General features: G+C 37.4%; 1 long non-coding RNA gene across 1 annotated transcript; it reads left to right on the forward strand.

The window, feature by feature from the left end:
- Positions 1-2,862: 2,862 nt before the first annotated feature.
- On the forward strand, positions 2,863-14,946 carry LOC106148336. Its single transcript, XR_001233682.1, has 4 exons — positions 2,863-3,023; positions 10,046-10,108; positions 11,346-11,454; positions 13,157-14,946. It is a non-coding gene; the product is annotated as an uncharacterized LOC106148336 (long non-coding RNA).
- Positions 14,947-18,819: the final 3,873 nt, after the last annotated feature.

An 18,819-nucleotide genomic window follows, 5' to 3' on the forward strand; every position in this document is an offset into this window, starting at 1 on the left:
CCCTACCCTCCCTTCAACCCTCCTCCCTATTTACAAAAGCTTTGTTTCCATTTTCCTTCTTTTCTCATCATTTTTTTCTTTTCCCTTCTTTCCTTCCCCCCTCCCCTCTCCCTAGTTCTCCTTCCCATTTGGACACTTCCTTCTTATTTCACAATATCTGTTGCACATTTTGGTCCTTATTTACACTTTCAGTTTCTCACCCCAGAGAAACAATGCAGTATTTACACATATGTGTCTGATTTATTTCACTGAAGAGTACAGCTTCAGAGTGTATCCATTTACCTAGAAATGTCTCCAGCTTATCTTTCTGTATGGAAGAGCATTACTCCATTGTATTAAAAAACCCACATCTTCTTTATTTGTCATCAATTGATGTGCATTTGTGCTGTTTCCAAGATTTAGCTGTCACAAACTGTGCCAGTATAAACATGGATGTGCATATATCGCTGTGGTGTGGTGCTTGTTATTCTCTTGGGAAGATACCCAGAAAGGCAACAGCTGGGTCAAATGGAACTTCTAGTCCTAGTTTCTTGAGGAATCTCCACACTGATTTCCACAGTGGTAGAACCAGTCTATACTCCTACCAACAGTGGAGGAGAGTTCCTTTTCCCCCACGGCCCCTCCAGCATTTGTTATTGGTTGTTTTCTTGATAATAGCCATTCCTTCTGGGACAAAATGAAATCTCAGTGTTGTTTCAATTTGCATTTATTTTTTTTTGATACCAGCGATCAAACTCAGGACCTTTTGCTTGCCAGGCAGGTGCGTATGCCACTAAGCTATATCCCCAGCCCTTCAATTTGCATTTCTTGAATAAGCAGTGATATCGAACATTTTTCATATATTTATTTGCCATTTCTACTGCTTCATCTAAGTATCTATCTATTCATTTCAGATGCTCATTTTTGGATTGGGTCTTTAAATTTGGGGGATCTGATTTTTTTAGTTGTTTACATATTCTAGACAGTAATCCTTTGTCTGAGGAACAGCTGGCAAAAATTTTTCCCACGTGTGAGTTGTTTCTTCACTCTATTGGTGGTTTCTTTTGCTGTGCAAAATCTTTTTAATAAGATGAGATCCAGTTGTTGATTCTGTGTAATATCTCTCTTGCAGTTTGGGTTTTGTTCATAAAGTGTTTGCCTACACCAATGTCTCCAAGAGTTCTGCCTATTCTATCATACAGCAGATTTAACGTTTTTGTTTTAATATTTAGATCTTTGATCCATTTTGATTTTAGTTTAGTGCAGGGTGAAAGATATGGGTCTAGTTTTAATCTGTGGCATGTGGAAAGCCAGTTTTTTCAGCACCATTTATTACAGGGGCTCTGTTTCTTTCAGTGAATGTGTTTGCCACCTTTGTCAAAGATAAAGTGGCTGAGTATGTCTGGAGTTGTTTCTGCATCTTCTAGTCTGTTCTATTCGTCCTCAGGTCTGTTTTTCTGACAGTACCATGCTGTTTTTATTAGAATAACTCTGTAGTATAATTTCAAATCAGGGATTGTGATGTCTCCTGCCTTGTCTTTGTTGCCCAGAATTGCCTTTGCTATTCTAGGTCTCTTCTGGTTCCAGATGAATTTTGGAATTGTTTTCTCTAACTCTGTGAGATATGCTGTTGGAATTTTGATAGGGATTGCATTAAACCTGTATAGCAATTTTGGAAGTTTGGCCATTTTCACTATATTGGTTCTTCCTACCCATGAGCAAGGAATATCTTTCTACTTTCTGATATCCTCTTCAATCTGCTTTTTCAGAGTACTGTAGTTTTCAATATAGAGGCCTTTTACTTCCTTGTTTGATTGACTCCTAGGTATTTCTTTTTTTTAGAGTTGAGTCTTAAGGAATGTGCAGACACTTATTATCTAGGGAAAGAAGGATCTGGGAAGGAGCAGATGTGTTCTCTATTGATTTCTACAGAAAGTGGCCCTATCTAAATATAGCAATTGTATTTTCCTCAATGGAGTTTGTAAGCTTAGGGCCAATGCTTAATTGCTCCAGAAAATAGAAGCTGTAACCAGAACTGACTCTGAGACCTGCCTTTTCTGCATTCCTTTCTTCCTTCAAACCATTAATCTTCCCTCTAAATATCAGATGGAAAGTTGTCAAAGATTTAAAGACTTTTAGTCTGAATATCTGACACATCAGTATTTTCCCTAGTTTATTCACCTATTTTGTTGCACTCTAAAAGTAGCAGGATAAAAAATAAAATAGAAATATTAAAAAGGTGTGGTAGTGAATACAAGGTAGGATTTGGGTAGAGACACGATTCTGTGGGTCAGAGAACAGTAATGAAATGCAAGTATAAGAGGAGGAAAACTATTACTTCAAAGAATTGCCAAGGATTCCAAGACAGAACAGGAGACCTTTAGGTACCAAAAGTGAAGAGGAGGATTTATCTTTCAATAATGATGCTTAGTGAGCACTCGAGAGAAATACTGTTCTGTCAAGTTAGTATGTGATAGGGAAACAAGGCTGATATTTTTAACCCTGAGATCTAGAACTGCTTTAAAGCATATGAAGGCTTACCATATTGAGAGCTTAGGACTGCTCATCTTGAGAAGGAGAGATAAAGAATATCATATGACAAAAAAAATCTCTACTTTAACTTTTATTAAATCTTAAAGACAGTCCAGACACTTTTTCTTCCTGAAGGACAGATTCAAGAATATGTGCAGGGTTGACCTCTTCTCAAAAGTAAAAAGTCAAAAACAAAACAAAAACAAAAAGAACTATTGTTGAAAGATTTCTAATTCTCCCCTGGTGGAATGCAGATAGAAGCCAAAGCAAAGTCCCAGCTGACCTCAGAAGAGTGAAAGTTCAGGTAGGTCCAGCCCAGTCACTTCTGGAGTCAGGATGCTCTCAAGTACATGTGAAGACACACAGAAGACACATTGGCCCCAGACAGAGCCTCTTGTGAATGACAGTGACCAGAGGCAAGATCTACCCACATTTATGAAGCATCACAGGACCGAACAGGAGTAACCTGGAGTTGACTGTACTCAGTCCAGAAGGTCATTAATTGGGGACTGGTAAGAAAATGTATCCAAGCTTAGAAAAATGGCCAACGTGTTATGGCAAGTCTTTTCTGTGTTATAATGCAGTATTATTTGACATGCCTACAGAAAATTATTTAATATTCTAGAGCGGAGGTAATGAAGTGCTAGCTTGTAAGCTAGCACTTGTTTTTTTAAAAGTCTTATTGGAACACATCCACATTCATTTATGTATTTATGGCTGCTTTTGTGTTAACAGGATATTTGAGCAGTTTCACCACAGACTAAATGGTGTGCAAGCCTACAGTATTTACTGCCTAGATCTTTAAGGAAACTTTGCCAACCTTTGTTCAATGAGAATGCACTTTTGCATGATTTAGTGTTTGCTATTGATTAGAGATCAGATTCTATGGCACTATGTATTAACATGTAGAAGATTAATATTTTTCAGATGATTTCTCCCCAGCAAAAGATAACACCATACATATAATTTTATTTCTGTGTGAGAAATTAGCCAGCTTTATATCCAATCTAGCAAGCTTATTCCAATGTTGTTTCTTTAGTACCTATATACTGTATACTAATATCTTGGGTTTTTAAAAACAAACTTTTAACTTTAGAGCAGTTAAAGATTTATGGAATTATTACAAGGATAGTATAAAGAATTTCCATGTAAACAACACTTTATTTCTCCTATTATTGAAAAATTCCATTAATATGAGGCGCTTGTCATAATTAATGACCCAATAACGATATGTCATTAATGACCCAATAACGATATATCATTATTCATATTTCCTTGTTTTTCCCCTAATATCCTTTTTCTGTTCCAGAATGCCAACCAGGATGCAACAAGACGCATTACATCCAGTGGTCATGTCTTCATAGACACCTCTCATTTTGACAGTTTCTCAAATAGTCCTTGTTTGGGTGATCTTTAGAGTTCTGAGGAATACTCTGTAGTTGTCCCCCAGTTAGGGTTTGAGGAAAGCAAACACAGAGATCAAGTGTCATTTCGTATATCACACCAAGGGTACTTACTATCAGTGTGATGTATTGTTGATGTAAATGTGATCACTTGGCTTGAGTAGTGTTTGTCTAATATCTCTACTGTAAAATTACTGTTTAAACTGGAAGGTAGTCTGCATACAAAACTGCACCTAAAGAGTGAATCTTGCTCTGGTTACTTAAGCATGGAGTATCTACATAAGTATTTAAATTATTTATCCTTCCTAATTTAATTATCTATACAATCATTTATTTATTTCAGTATAAACAAATGGGTATTTCCTTTATACTTTGGATTTAAACCCAATACTGTATGACTTTATTTTATTGCTCAGATCTTTCAAGCTTTGGCTACTGAGAGTTCTTTCAGTTGTCTCTAGTTCATTTTGACATGTTTCAATTGTTGGGTTTTCTGAATACTTTCTAACTCTCTGCAAGATGATGATTCAGGCAAGAGATCTTTAGTCCTAGAAGCAGCCATTTCTCTGAGGAGAACTAGTTCCTTGTATTGGAGAATGCTAGTAGAAATAAATATGTGGGCACAAGAGATGATCACTGTTACTCGGCAATCAGTGCTTTTTAACCCTCTCAGCTGGCAGAGCAAGGAGATACATGTGTGCTATGTTTCTTATGTATATACTTCCTTGCGTATAACATATATTTATAAATATTTCTAGATTCACCATGTGTGCCCATATTAAGCTAAACATAAATTCATACTGATGTCTGCAATTTAATCCTTTATTATAAAGATCATTTCGGCCTCTTCCCTCATGTAACCTCCTACACCTACAGTGAGAAGGTTGGCTCCCACCACCTGCCATCCATCTGCTTAGTTATTCAGTTCCAGTCTACATGTATAGTGGCTTCATAATTTGTAACTTCCACACCTGTGGTAAACATTACCCACCAGAGTAATGTATTCAGGTACAGTTTATTTTGCCTTTAGTTTTATAGATGCCACTCATTTCCAGAGTTACCTAGGTCAGCCCTATTTCTCCCACCCACTTCAGTGAGGTGGATTCATAAATTTGTAATAAGTCAGATTGTTTTGTAACATTCTAAATTCCATTCTCAGTCTCGTTGTTTTTTTTTTTAATGTGATATATTGAAGTTTAACTTTTGTCTTATAATATTTTTTGGATTTTGACACATGCTCCTTGTCCTATATTCATTATTATATTATTATACAGAATAATTTCCTAGCCTTTAAAAAACCCACCTGTACCTTATCTATTCAGTCTCCAACTCCCACCCTCACCGCATACTGAATTCCTGCCAACCACTGATCTTTTATCCTTGCTGTACTTTTGCCTTTTCCTGAATGTCATATAATTGAAATCACATAATATACAACCATTTCAATCTGATTTCTTCCATTTAAAAATATGCCTTACTTGGCTGGTAAGTGCAAGGACCTGAGTTCAATTTCTGGCACAAAAATAAATAAATAAATAAAATTTTTAAAAAATATGCTTTGAAGGTTCAGCTATATTTTTACATAGTTTCATCACAAATTCTTTTTTATCAGTAGGTTACATTTTTTTGAGTAGATGTACTATAGCTTATTTATCCATTCACTTATTAGAAGATATCGTTGCTGCTTCCAGTTTTTGGAGATAAGGAATAAGGCTGCTATAAACATGCACATGCACACTTTCATGTGGACATGCATTTTTTAGAAGTCAGTTGGGTAACTATTTAATAACAAGATTACTGGATCATAGGGTAGGACAATTTTTAGTCTTGTAGTAAACAACCAAATGCCTTTCAATGTTTCTGTGTCATTTTGCATTCCAACCAGTGATACATAAGAAATCCTGTAGCTCTGCATTCCTGCCACTGATGAGTATTGTTAGGCATTTGTATTTGAGCTATTCTAATAGGTGTGTAGTAATTGTTGTTTAATTTGAAATTCCCTCATGACAAATGACATTGAGCATCTTTTCATATGTTCATTTGGTATCTTCTCTGGTACCTGCTTGTGTCTTTTGCTAATTTTTAAGTAGAATCATTCATTTCTTATTGTTGAGTCTAACAATCTTTTTAACTTTTGATGCAAATTTTTGTCCATTTTTTGTTTTGCAAGTTTTTTCTCCTGGTGTGTGGCTTGTCTTTTCATTCTCTTAAAGTCGCTAGCAGAGCAAAGTTCTTTTTTTTAAGAGTTCTGTTCATTTTTTTCTGTTTTGTATTATACTTAAAAATTCATCACAAATCCAACCCTGTGTAAATTTTCTTCTAGTTTTTTCTGAAGTTTTATATTTTTGCAAGTTACATTATATCTATGATCAGTTTTGAGTTAATATTTATAAAAAATATAAGGTATCTGTTTAAATTTTTTTCCCTTTTTAGATATTCAGTTGTTCAAGAATCATTCATTGGGAGAACATTAACTTTTCAGTATTTTATTGGTTTTGCTCTTTTGTCAAAGATCAGTTGAGGATATTCCTGTAGTTCTACTCCTGGATTCTCTGTTGTGTTTCTATGATCTATGCATTTATTCTTTTGCTAATCTCATGCCAAACCAAAGCATGTGTAAACACATCAAATAAGATAGGCCCACAATGCATACATGAAAAATGCTCAAATATTCTGGAAAAAAATTAATTAAGAAGAGGGATACCATATTCATGGATCAGAGAACACAGTATTAGTTTTATGTCGATTTTTTCCCTAAATTTATCTTTAGATGTAATGTATTTCTAATCAAAATTCCAGTACATTTTGTGTAGAAAATGACAGTATTCTAAAATGTGCATGAAAATGCCAAAGGCCTACAACGGTCAAAATAATCTTGAAATAAGAAAATCTGGAATATTCACTTTTTTAAATTTTAAAGCTTAATACAAATATGAATTAATCCAGAAAGTGTTGTAGAAGGGGAAAGAGAGAATTGGGAGTCCAGAAATAAACTCTACATTTATTGTAGATTGATTTTCGTCAAGGATGCCAAGATTATTCAATAAGAAAAGAATAGTTTTTCAACAAACGTTCAAAGAAATGAAGTCAGACCCTCTGCCTCACAACATATATTTAAAAACCCTCAAAATGGCTTACAGATGTAAGTGTAAGAACTTAAAAAGTAAAATTCTTAGAGAAAAGCAGAGGAGTGAGTCTTCATGACTTTAGGTAAAATGACTGAATATTAAATATAGCACCAAAAACATGAACAGCAACAAAATAGATAAGCTGAACTTAATCAGAATTAAGAGTTTGTGCTTCAACAACCTCAGCAAGAAAGAAATCAATTCAAGCAAACACCAAAAACACTGACAAAACCAAATTCTGATGAGATTATGGAGTGCGGCTGTACCACCCTGAATGTGCTCGGTTTCATCTGATAAGGATGTGAAGCAACTGGAACTTTCATGAATTGTTCTGAGAAGGCAAAATGAAACAGCCATTTGGCAGAATAGCTTGCAAGTTTCTTATAAAACTAAACACATTCTTGCTATAAAAGCCAACAACTGTGCTCTTTAGTATTTATCCACAAGAGATGAAAATTCATGTCCACACAATTTGCACACATAACACTGTTATTCATAATTTCCAAGATTTGTAAGCAACCAAGATGTCATTTGGTAGATGAAAGTATTAATCAACCATGGTATGTCTAGATAATGGTATATTATGCACAGCTAAAAAATGAATTATAAAGCAATGAAACATTTATAAAAAGTGAAACAATTACAAGCAATGAAACGATTATGAAAAATGAAACATTAAATGCATATTGTCAATGGAAAGAAATGATCTGGAAAGACTACACACTATATGATTCCAATTATATGACATTCTGAAAAAAATAAACAATGATGACAACAAATAGATCAGAAGTTTTTGAGTACAGGAGAAGAAATGAATAGAATTGAGATGATTTTAGGACAGTGACGGGGCTGTGTATGATACTCTGTTGTTGGATACATATTGTTAACATTTGTCCAAAACCACACAATGTATAACACCAAGAGTGAACCCTAGCCAGGCTCAATGCTGCATACCTGTAGTTCCAGCAAGAGAGACTGAGGCAGGAGGATTGTAAATTCAAGACCAGCCTGAGCTGCTCAGTGGGGTCTTATTTCAAAAAAAGAATATTAATAGGCTGAGCATATAGCTCAGTGGCAGAACAAGTTCAGGCCTAGCATGAGCAAGGCCCTAGATTCAGTACCCAGTGCTGCATAGAAAAAAATAGTAAACTCTTAGACCAACTAGAGGCTTTGGATGAGAATAATGTGTCAGTGTAAGTTTACCAGTTGCAACAAATGTACTACTCGGCTTAAGGTGTGGATAGTTGGGAAGGTTGTTATATGTGTATGGTTTGTCCAGGGTGTATGGAAAATTCTGTGCTTTCATTTCTAGACTTAAAGTAGGTATAAGAATGGTCTATTTTTAAAAGAAAGTCAACTATTTAACAGAAAATATTTGAAAATCACATATCTGGCAGGAGGCTTATTTCTAGAATATATAGAGAACCTTTATAATTCAATAATATAAATAACCCAATTAAAAATGGATTTGAATAGACAGTTTTCCAAAGAAGACCTACAAATCCCCAGTGAAAGATGCTGATCATGTGTCACTAAGTAAATGGAAATCTAAACCACAATAGGACATCGTTTTACATCCAGTAGGATGTTTCTACTGAAAGTGACAATCTCAAATGTTGGTAAGAATGTAAAGAAATTTGAACCCTTGCACATTGCTGGAAGGAATGTAAAATGGTGCAGCAATTTTGAAAATTGGTTTAGCAGTTCCTCAAATGTTAAACACAGAATTTCTATATGATATAAAAATTCCACTGATATATTTCCAACATACATAGTTGAAAACAGATGCTTAAACAAAAACCTGTACACTCAGCTTTGCAGAAGTACTAGTCACAATAGCAAAAGGTGGAAATAATTGATGTATCCATCAGCTAATGAGTGGTAAACAAGTGTGGTACATCCATAAATAAAAATGAAGTATTGATAATAGGTACACCTTGAAAACATTACGCTTAGTGAAAGAAGCCAGACATAAAGGCTAAATATTACATGATTCTATTCATATAACAACTCCGTAGAAAAAGAAAATAGATTAGTGGTTGTGGGATCTAGGTGGTGATATCTAATGTTAATGAGACTTCTTAGTAGGTAGATAAAAATATTCTGAAATTAAATAATATTGAAAGTTGCATACTTTACACATAAACTAAAAAACACTGAATTGTATACCTTAAGATGGTGGATCTTATGGTACGTGGATTATGTCTCAAAAAGTCTGTTATAATAATGATAACTATGGGCTGGGGATTTAGCTTAGCGGGACAGCACCTGCCTGGCAAGTGCGAGGTTGTGAGTTCGATTCTCTGTACCAGAAAAAAACAAACAACAACAACAACAAAATAATAATAACGATAACTACCTGCAATGACAAAAACTCAATATTTTGATTGGGTTACACTTTATTAATCTATAACAGGGGTTTCCCAGGATTATAAGCCTAGTTGCCATATCTAGGAAGATGTATATTTGATATAAATAAATGCATAATTTATGTTTTAAAATAGATTGAAAGTCAGTCAATAGCCTAGTTCCTGGACTGCTTCATAATGATTATTACTGTTTGGTTTGTTGTTTGACAAAACTTACCTACATTTTCCTTACCAAAGAGGTTTTCTATGCAGTTTTTATGGAGCTAACCATGCAGAAAAATTAAATTCCTGCTTATTCCTTGAAATTTGGTGGGGAATTTAAATGACTAGCTTGCAGATATCCAATTAAAAAACTCTTTAGTCTGAATATAAAGCCATAAAACACAGCCAAATTAAGTAAAACTTTTCTTTCCACTGGATCTTTCATTCCAGAATATAATTTACTGCCCAATCAGCCATATTTATGATCTGGTCACTTTATCAACTGTCTTTAAAAAAAAAAAAACCCATATGGAGTGTCTATCCACAGTTTGCATCTATTCACTCCATTGTCACACTTCCTGTTGCTAGGATACCACCTTTTTGAAACATGAAAAATTTATGTTTAATCAAGTTTTTATTCTCTGTGGCCTAGGGAAGGAAGAAAGTGAGGTCCGTGCACACCAAAAATAGCTTCCAGAATGACTCTGACTCTCTGGTAACAACTCTAAACTTAATTTTAAATTTAATAATTGAAAAATCTTACTCTATCATTGAAATTACAGGTTTTAACTTTGTGTCTTAGTTTGCCCATAAGTGGAGAGAGCTCGTGTCACAGAGCCCTCTCCTTTCATCTGAAATGGCTGATTCATCTCATCTATCAAAAATAAAACTGCAAAGTACAGGAAACCTTTTCCTTCAAAGAGGATTTATTTTCTTAGTCCTTATTTCCTGAGATTCCTAAGTTCAAAAGTAGGAACAAGTATATTCTACTTGCTCTATTTCTAAACGTGACAGAACTTAAAAGGTTAAAAAGTTAAAATTATTCCATTTATTTTTAATCAAATTAATTTAATTCCACAATTGGTATAGAATACCCTCTATGTAAAGCCGCTGTACTAACCACCAATGACAGCATAAAGGTGAATATGCAAGGTTCACTGTCTTTGAGATGGTCATAACCTCGTGAGAAATGAACAATTTCCAGTGTCATTCTCCAGAGGAGCAGGGAATTGAGTTGCTCTGAGCCCAGCAGGTGGAGTCCTGGCACTTGTGCTGGGACCTGCAGAAACAGAGTCTGGACCTGCACTGTTGGGATGTAAATAACACACAGCAACCATAAGTGTAAAAGATTAGTATAATGCCTATGACCCAAAACTGACCTGAAGTAGGCTGCTTAGTACTATGGCATGAAGCCAATTTATGTGCTGATGGAATTCCTAGGGTTCAAGAAGACCAGCAAGAAGTATGGCAGATGAACTGCATTCTAAAGGATTGGTAGGACTTCATTAATCAGAAGTAACAAGGAAGGGACACACAAAATATGAAGGAAAGAAAGAAAAAAGAAAGAAAGAAAGAAAGAAAGAAAGAAAGAAAGAAAGAAAGAAAGAAAGAAAGAAAGAAAGAAAGAAGAAAGAAAGAAAGAAAGAAAGAAAGAAAGAAAGAAAGAAAGAAAGAAAGAAATGAAGGGAAGAGAATATTGCTTTAGTAAAACAATGGATAGTCCTGGAGGACCAGAAGTTTAGAATATATGCAACTGTGGGGTGAAGAGGCAGCAGAGTGAAGTGTAACTTGAACTTTATTCAATGTATACAATGAGGATATGTCCAGGGTTGTTGAATAATGCAATATTGTGAACCCTGTAATAATAAGCTGACTTATCAGTGGAGTTCAGAAGCATCTAAAAATGATTTGATTTTAAACTTGTCCTAATAATTCTTCATTTTCTTTCTCAGATCCATCTTCACCTTCTTTCTCTAGCTCTGTGCCATAGAGGATGGCTTCACTCAAGCTCTGCATTCTACTGGGATTTGACCAATGCAAAGCACCAACAAATTACTGGAGGTGAGAAAGACAGAGACAGGGATGTGCTTACTCATCAGACATTGGTCCCTAGATGTTATGGTTTGGGATTTTTCCAGGGGAAAATACAATACAGGACACATATTTTATAAGATTATTTATAATAGTCACCCAAAGAATCATAGAAAGAGAGTGCAGGAAATCTGTCTACACATTATAGACCAAAGAATCTAGCTGAGGGTCTGGATCCCAGAGTAATGTCCTGTATGAGTCCAGCTGGAAGCATAGAGCCCATGACAATGTCTTAGGCAGGCCTGTTTGATGGATCTGCATTGGGAAGGCCCAAAGGTCAGCAGTGGAAGCTAGAGTCTGTGCCATCAGGATGAAGTACCTGTGCTAGCAGGCTGAGGGATCTGAATTGGAGCCAGGAAGCGACTCTCAAAGTAAGAACCAGAGCTCCCCTGAAAAGTACCACAGCCATCCTCAGCAACAGTGAGGTCTTGAGCTTCTCCAATGATGAGGAAAACTGAGTTCCCTCCAGGAAAGTCAATGCAACAAGCTTCTCCAGGAGACTGAGCAGTGCACTCTCTTCTGGTCCAGAGCCAGGAAGCGACGCTCGAAGTGAGGACCAGAGCTCCCCCAAAGTGAACCATAGCCATTCTCACCAATAGTAAGCTCCTTGGCTCCTTCAACAAGAACAGCCAAGTTTATCAGGAAAGCCACCATGACAAGGTCCTCTAGCAGAATAGCCCAAGAGAACCAGAAGCTTCCTAACAGCTTCCCAAACAGCTTCTACAAGCTCCCAACTGCCTGTCTTCTTCTCTGATTCTACCTCTTATGCTGCTGGCAACAGTCCTCAGGTGGGCCTCCCATGCACAGCACCATGCTGGTTTAGTTCAGCTGGGGGTTACAAGTTGACCACCAGTTTTCAATCCACCACACTAGGCCTCAGCTCTCAGAGAGTTTCTCCCTTCTGTAGCTAAGGTCTGATAACCACATCATTCTTCTGCTTCTTCATGGCCTCCCATTATTGCTAGACACTGAATACCTCATCATGTTTTGTTTCCCTCCCCTTACTGTTTGGCAGAAGGGTGAAACTGCTTGCAGGTTAGATGCTCAATATACATTGGTCACCATGGCTAAGATTTATTCCAGTAAAAAGATATAAAGCAAAATCAACAAAGATGAAAGGCGAAGATGACATGTAGGTGAATCCAGGAACATGTTTCAAGAATCCCTCCAGTGGAGTCACACAGGACATGCTGAATTCCTCCAGCAATGGGTTGTGACAGTAAGGGTGAAATGTATCTTCTAAGGAGGCTCATTTGAGACTCAGAGCCTGGGATTTTTACTGGATGTTGATCATCTGGATCCCCTTGACCTAGAACACAACAAAATGTCAGGCTCTTCAAAGGAAAGCAGGTTTTCAGCGTAATCTATAGTGTTTGCATAAACACTGCAGGCACTCCGAGCTTTTCATCTCAGAGCATAGTAGAGGCCCTCACCAAGTCCAAGTGTCCAGATGTCAGCTGAGGTCAGGTTTGCAAGGAGGCTTTCCTACGGATGGCATTCTATATTAACTTTTCCACATGCCTGTCCACATTTCTCATCTTTAGGCATTAAAATCTGAGTCTTTGCTACCAGAAGGTTATAAATCACAAATATGAGATTGGATTTTGCAGCAAAACAGGAGCTGAAGATCCTTCGGCAGTAACTCTTTCTTGCCCTGTTTGTTTCATTTCAGAGGAACATCTGTGCATAGACAACAGCATCCTTCTGTCCTGATAGTTTGTTTCCCTCCTGGTTTGGGCCAGGGCATTACCTCCAAGGAAGACTGCTCTTCCTACAGTCATTTCAGGGGCGGTTTCTGTATGGCCCCTGGGAGAATCTCCTAATGAACTCTAGTTTGTACAGAAGATGGTACTGGTGAGATTCCAGCATGCATGTGAGATGCTACTCCAGAAAGCACCATGCTATCTGTGAAAAACTGCCAAAAGAAGTATAGACTAATGCTTGGGGGAGGGAGGGTTAAGAGAGGGGATTTTAAATGACTCCTAAACATATTGCTGAAAAATGTTTATTCTTGTTACACACATAGTAAGAATAATTTGTAGCATTAGCACACAAAAAACCGTTGCACAGAAATTATTTCGTGGGAACCTCATCTGATACTTGTGCATCCCCATGCACAAGTGATGGAGTTAGGACCACTGAAGTCAGCTGCTTAGAGGTCACCTAAGTCTTCTGCAAAGGAATCATACATATTAACTTTAAATCAGAAGAAAAGATAACTTCTCCATTTTAAGTTAAAAATAGAGCAATGAATTAAACCTGAGTTTCTATGTGCTATAAACAAGAATTTTTTTATCATTCCAAACTTCTTTGTCCATGTATACTTCCTGCACCTGCACTGCAAAGCACGTTTGCATTGCATGCCACTTTGGGTGGTTGCACTTGGAGACTGGACTACCAGCTTCAGGTACAGGCTGTACTTACGGTTGAGGGCAGCAGCTCCTGAGAGGTACCTGATGGCCATTTTGTGTATCACTTCTTGTGCTGGGAAACAGCCCAAGATTTGACATGATAGATCTGCCCCTTGCAAAATGATGGTAACCATCTGGTCCAATCTGATTATTTTTTTAAGGAATTCTAACTTGAAGTATGAGAGGATATGTAGACAGTGGGCAAGTAGCAAAGGTCATTAAGCACTGAGGTCATGAATTGATAGAAGAGATGACTGAATAAAAGCCTGAGAGGAAGAAAACAAGAAGACAATCAGAAGACCAAGAGCAAAAAAGGGGGCCTTAAGTAAGTGAAAACTAAAAGATCTATTTATTAAGGAGGAAGGTCATTGGTTGGTATTAATTGGTAATGGAAGGAGGGAGAGAAGGAACAAAGGAGGGAAGGAGGGAGACAGAGACAGACTCAATTACTAAGAACATCTTAATTGGACCTGACAACTCCAGCTTCTAAGAAACGTCCAGGTGACTCAGCCTCCAGAACCACACTGGTCCCTGGATGACCTCTGAGCTCACAAATGCTGTTCTATCTCTTCCCGCAGGGCCTGATGAGCAGCTGTTTCCCTAGGGCTCAGCCATGTTATTGTTGGTCTAATCATATTTATTCCCAAGCATATCCTCACAGTAAATCTATCATTTGAAGTAAATTAAGTAAGTGTCTATTTCTTGCTAGCAAAAAGGCTAACACAGTAGTTGCAATGGAAAATCACAAGTATAGGAAGATGGCAGTGCTCTTAAAGGTTTGGCTTGTTATTATAGGGCTCTGTGCCATTGTGACAATACAGGGAAGACATCGCATGTCTAAGAAGTAATGATTTCACACCTTCTTCTTAGCTCTTCCAGTGATGCACTGCCAACTCACCTTCATGAAACATCACTGATCAAGCATCCATTTTCAACCTACAGCCCAAGACAGTGTTCCACCTGTGGGAGTGTTCAAAAACTGTTACCCATCAGGGTTCATGGGAAATACTGAAGATACAATCTCTCAGAGGTTTTAAAAAGGGGTAGCACTATCTTCTCAAGGGGACATCTGAAAACAATTTCAGATATTCTTACTGGTCAATTAACTTGGGTCTGCTGTTGGCTTTTAATGAGAAAGAGTGAGGGATGCTAACCATATTGCTCATCCTACACCAGTCGTATCCCAACAAAAATACAGTGCTGCCGTTTAAAGAATCACTAGACCCTCATACATACGTATGTGGTGATCAGCTAAAACTACAACCTATAGCCTGATCCATGGCCATACCTCAGGACAGCATATTTGAAATCCAGCTTACTCTAGGGAATTAATTACATGTCCTGATTTAGCTATAGACCAATCCCAACGTATACTGGCCTCCTGTGAAAGGCAACGAAGTCCTAGGAACAAACATCTTACCCACAGACAATGAACAAGATGGATTTGTCAAAGTAAAAAGTTAGGACACATTTTGGCGAGCAACTTGCTAACTTAATTTACAACAGTCCAACTCATACATGTGATCTTGCTTTGCATGGTTCCAGTTACTACAGGGTAGACTGCAGTACAAAATTATTAAATGAAAAATTTCAGAGACAAGCAATTCTGAAGCTTTAAATTGCAGCCATTCTAAATGGCATGACAAACCCTCAGGCCTCCCTGCTTCAGCCCATCCCTTTCTCCAGGGAATCCATGCTGTACACCACCTTCTCATCAGTTACTTAGTAGACTTCTTAGTTATCAGATCTACTGACCTGAACACATCATAGTGCTTGTGTTCAAGGAACGCTCAGGTAGTAGCCTAAAACTGTGTCACAAGGCCTATGTTATTCACCTCACTTCATCTCTTCACACAGGCATTATGCACTCTTACATCATCATAAGTGGAGAAAAGGTGAATACAATACAGAATCATGAGAGAGACTGAAAGACAGAGAGGAGATTCACATAATTTTTGTTATACTGTTTTGTTATCATTGTTCTTTTTTATTATTTTTTGTTGTCAATCTTTATTATACTAACTTATAAACTAAAATTTATCATAGAGGTATATTTCTGGGAAGAAAAATAGTATATGTAGGGTTCAGCACTACTATCTGAGGTTTCAGGCATTTACAGGGGATTTGGGAACATATCCTCACAGACAATAGGAAACTGCTTGTTATATTACTAGTAAATGACTCATCAAATGTAATTGCTGTTTTTATTGTTGCCAAGGTTGCACACAAGTTAGGAGGGGGTCTGTTCACAGCCCTGCTTCTAGTCTGAGTGTAACTCAAGAAATATACCAAGCCATAAGGCTTGGAGAAATCATCTCTGCCCTTAATTTGTACGATCTAACCAAATTAAATTCTGTTCCCTTGAGGAAAACTGTAGAGAGGACTTCTTTCACATATCCTATGAGCAAGTGCTCTCACATTCATATGGAAGACCTGTCATTTTTTGAAGGTTTGTAGGTTTATTATGGTTTGTGTCTAGATGTCCGCCCAAAGCCTCATGGAAGATTTTCAGAGGTGGATCTAGAGTGTGGGATGCTGGAATTGATTCATGGTGCAATGCTAGGATGAATAGCACTAGGATGAAAAGTGTGAGTGCTACCTGCCCTAAGTACTCTAGATAAGATTTCAGGGATAGAAAGAACTGTGGTCATCCCTGTTTGCCTTGTTATCTTCTGCCCGCCATGAACTGTTTCTCCTCTGCAATGCCCCTCTACCAAGCACCCTGGCTTGAAGCCAGCCAGTTTGGATTGCAACCTCTACAAACTGTAAGCCAATTAAATCCTTTCCCCTTTAACTTTGGGAGTCAGGTATTTTGTCTCAGCAATGAGAAACAGTAACAAAGACAAGGTTTTACGGAGCCTTTGGAGTCAGCTATGACTCTGCGCTTTAAGTCTCATTCTCTCATCCCAATCTGAGAAGCCAAAGTGTTTTGTTCACAAATGAGCTACATGTGCCCCTGTTTTTGAGGGAACAGCTGCTGCCAAACACGTTTTCTTTCATCACTCGCTCATTACAGCAAGCAAACGGGAAGGCTCATCACTGGCTTGCCTTTTAATGGCATCAAGAAAAATTTCTCAAATGAATAATCCAAACCTTGGTAACATTTTTATTAGTGGAGGGGGGATGAGGAATGATTTTTTTCCTTCCTTTAAGAGCTTAACTAGTGACCAGAAATGTTGATTTCAATTCAGACTCAATCTCAGAACAATTTTTACTTACAGTTGGTTAAAGCTTCAGTGTCTGTTTATTCTTTTGAGCACCCTGAAATAAACACGTATATTACAAGTAAATCAATAAGAAAATGTTTAAATTTTCTTTTTCTGCTTTGAAGTCTTAATGCACAGAATATTTTTCTGACTTCTTTAAAAATCAAATAAAATAGCCTCTTTATTTAAAAATATAACTGTAGCTTCCACAGAGGTAACCATCTTTTTGTTCCCCACCTTTTCTTCTAAGCTACATCTTGTTACAACAGGCACCCATTTGATTTCAAAAGGCCTGGCAGTGCAAATGTGGCTTTTTTCTGAGGAATAAAAACCGTGCTTTTCCTTTTAGCTGAAAAGGGGAGGCATGTCTACCCTGCATAGATCAAAGGTACAGCACTAGATTAGGGGTCAGGAGACTGCTCATATCATCCTCCTCAGGGTGCAGGGAGCCAACCCTGCAGAAGGGTTTTGCTAGCCCAGTAGGTCTATAATTCCATGTTAATCCCTTCCTTCTGGGAGGAAACCATGGAAAGTTCCAGAGAGGATCATTCAAGTGATTTCATTAAGGAAGTAGCTATTTTTATCCTCTGTTGTTCTCAAAAAAAGATGTAAAAGCAGAGGAGGTACATACATGACTCCACTACAAAATCTGTTAGAAATAGAATTTTAATAATATATAATACTCATAATGTCTCCTAGAGTTTGATATGTATTAGAGTATTTAATCCTGATAGTGACCCTGTAAGGTGGGTAATATTATACCCTTTACAGATAAGGACATGGATGTACATAGATTCTAAGTGACTTATCCAAGTCCATCCCACTTATTAATGGTAGCATTGGAATTTGGACTTAAGAAACCTGGTGGTGAGTCCAGGTACTCACTGACCACAGTAACTGCCTTTAACCTACAAATAAACAGCCTAGTGTAGTGGGAAATGCTGATATTTGGAGTCCAGCTGGGTTATAATTCAGATTCCCCCATATCCTAGCTGTGCTATGTCTGGTGACTAACATGGCCTGTCCTAGCCTCAACTGCCTACCAGTGTACCTATTGTACCTGAAAAGATTGTAGTGAGGTTTAAATTAGATAATGAATGGAAAAATTTCATAAACCTGAGAGCCTTAAAAAAACAGTAATTATAATCTATAAGGCTCTCTGTTAGATAACTGAAAGTGGCAATTTCATCAACTAGTCATAAAACCATGGGCTAAACCATCACTGTTCTAACTTTAAAAATTTAGGCTTTCTGTGTAACTAATGTGCATAAAAAGACTTTAATTTTGGTTTTTAGGGATGTCATGGGGCTGAGGAAAAAGAGATAAGGACGAAGGGTCAAGAACGGAGAGAAATTATGGCATTTTATGGGCAAGGACTCCTCTCAGGGTCTAAATTCCCTTTTCTTATACTGAAATAAATAGACAAAATGGCTGGAGTCCATTCTTGCACATCATCTTCAATGCTGGACTGGAAAACCACCGGAATGGGGCGGGACATGGTCAGTAGTCTGGAATGGGAGCCAGAGCATCTACAAGACAAAATATGAAAACATCTGCTACGTGGCTTGGGGCCCTGCCTTTCTGATTTTCCTCTCTGACTGTCTCACTTACCTCCTGTCTTGGTTACTTTTTTTCTCGCTGCTGGGACAAAATACCTGACGCCCAAAATTAAGGAAGGAAAGGTTTATTTCGCTTACAGTTCGAGGAAGTCTCAATCC

This window comes from Chinchilla lanigera, unplaced genomic scaffold (assembly GCF_000276665.1).
Source record: "Chinchilla lanigera isolate Chin_1 unplaced genomic scaffold, ChiLan1.0 scaffold00019, whole genome shotgun sequence".
Lineage (NCBI taxonomy): Eukaryota > Metazoa > Chordata > Mammalia > Rodentia > Chinchillidae > Chinchilla > Chinchilla lanigera.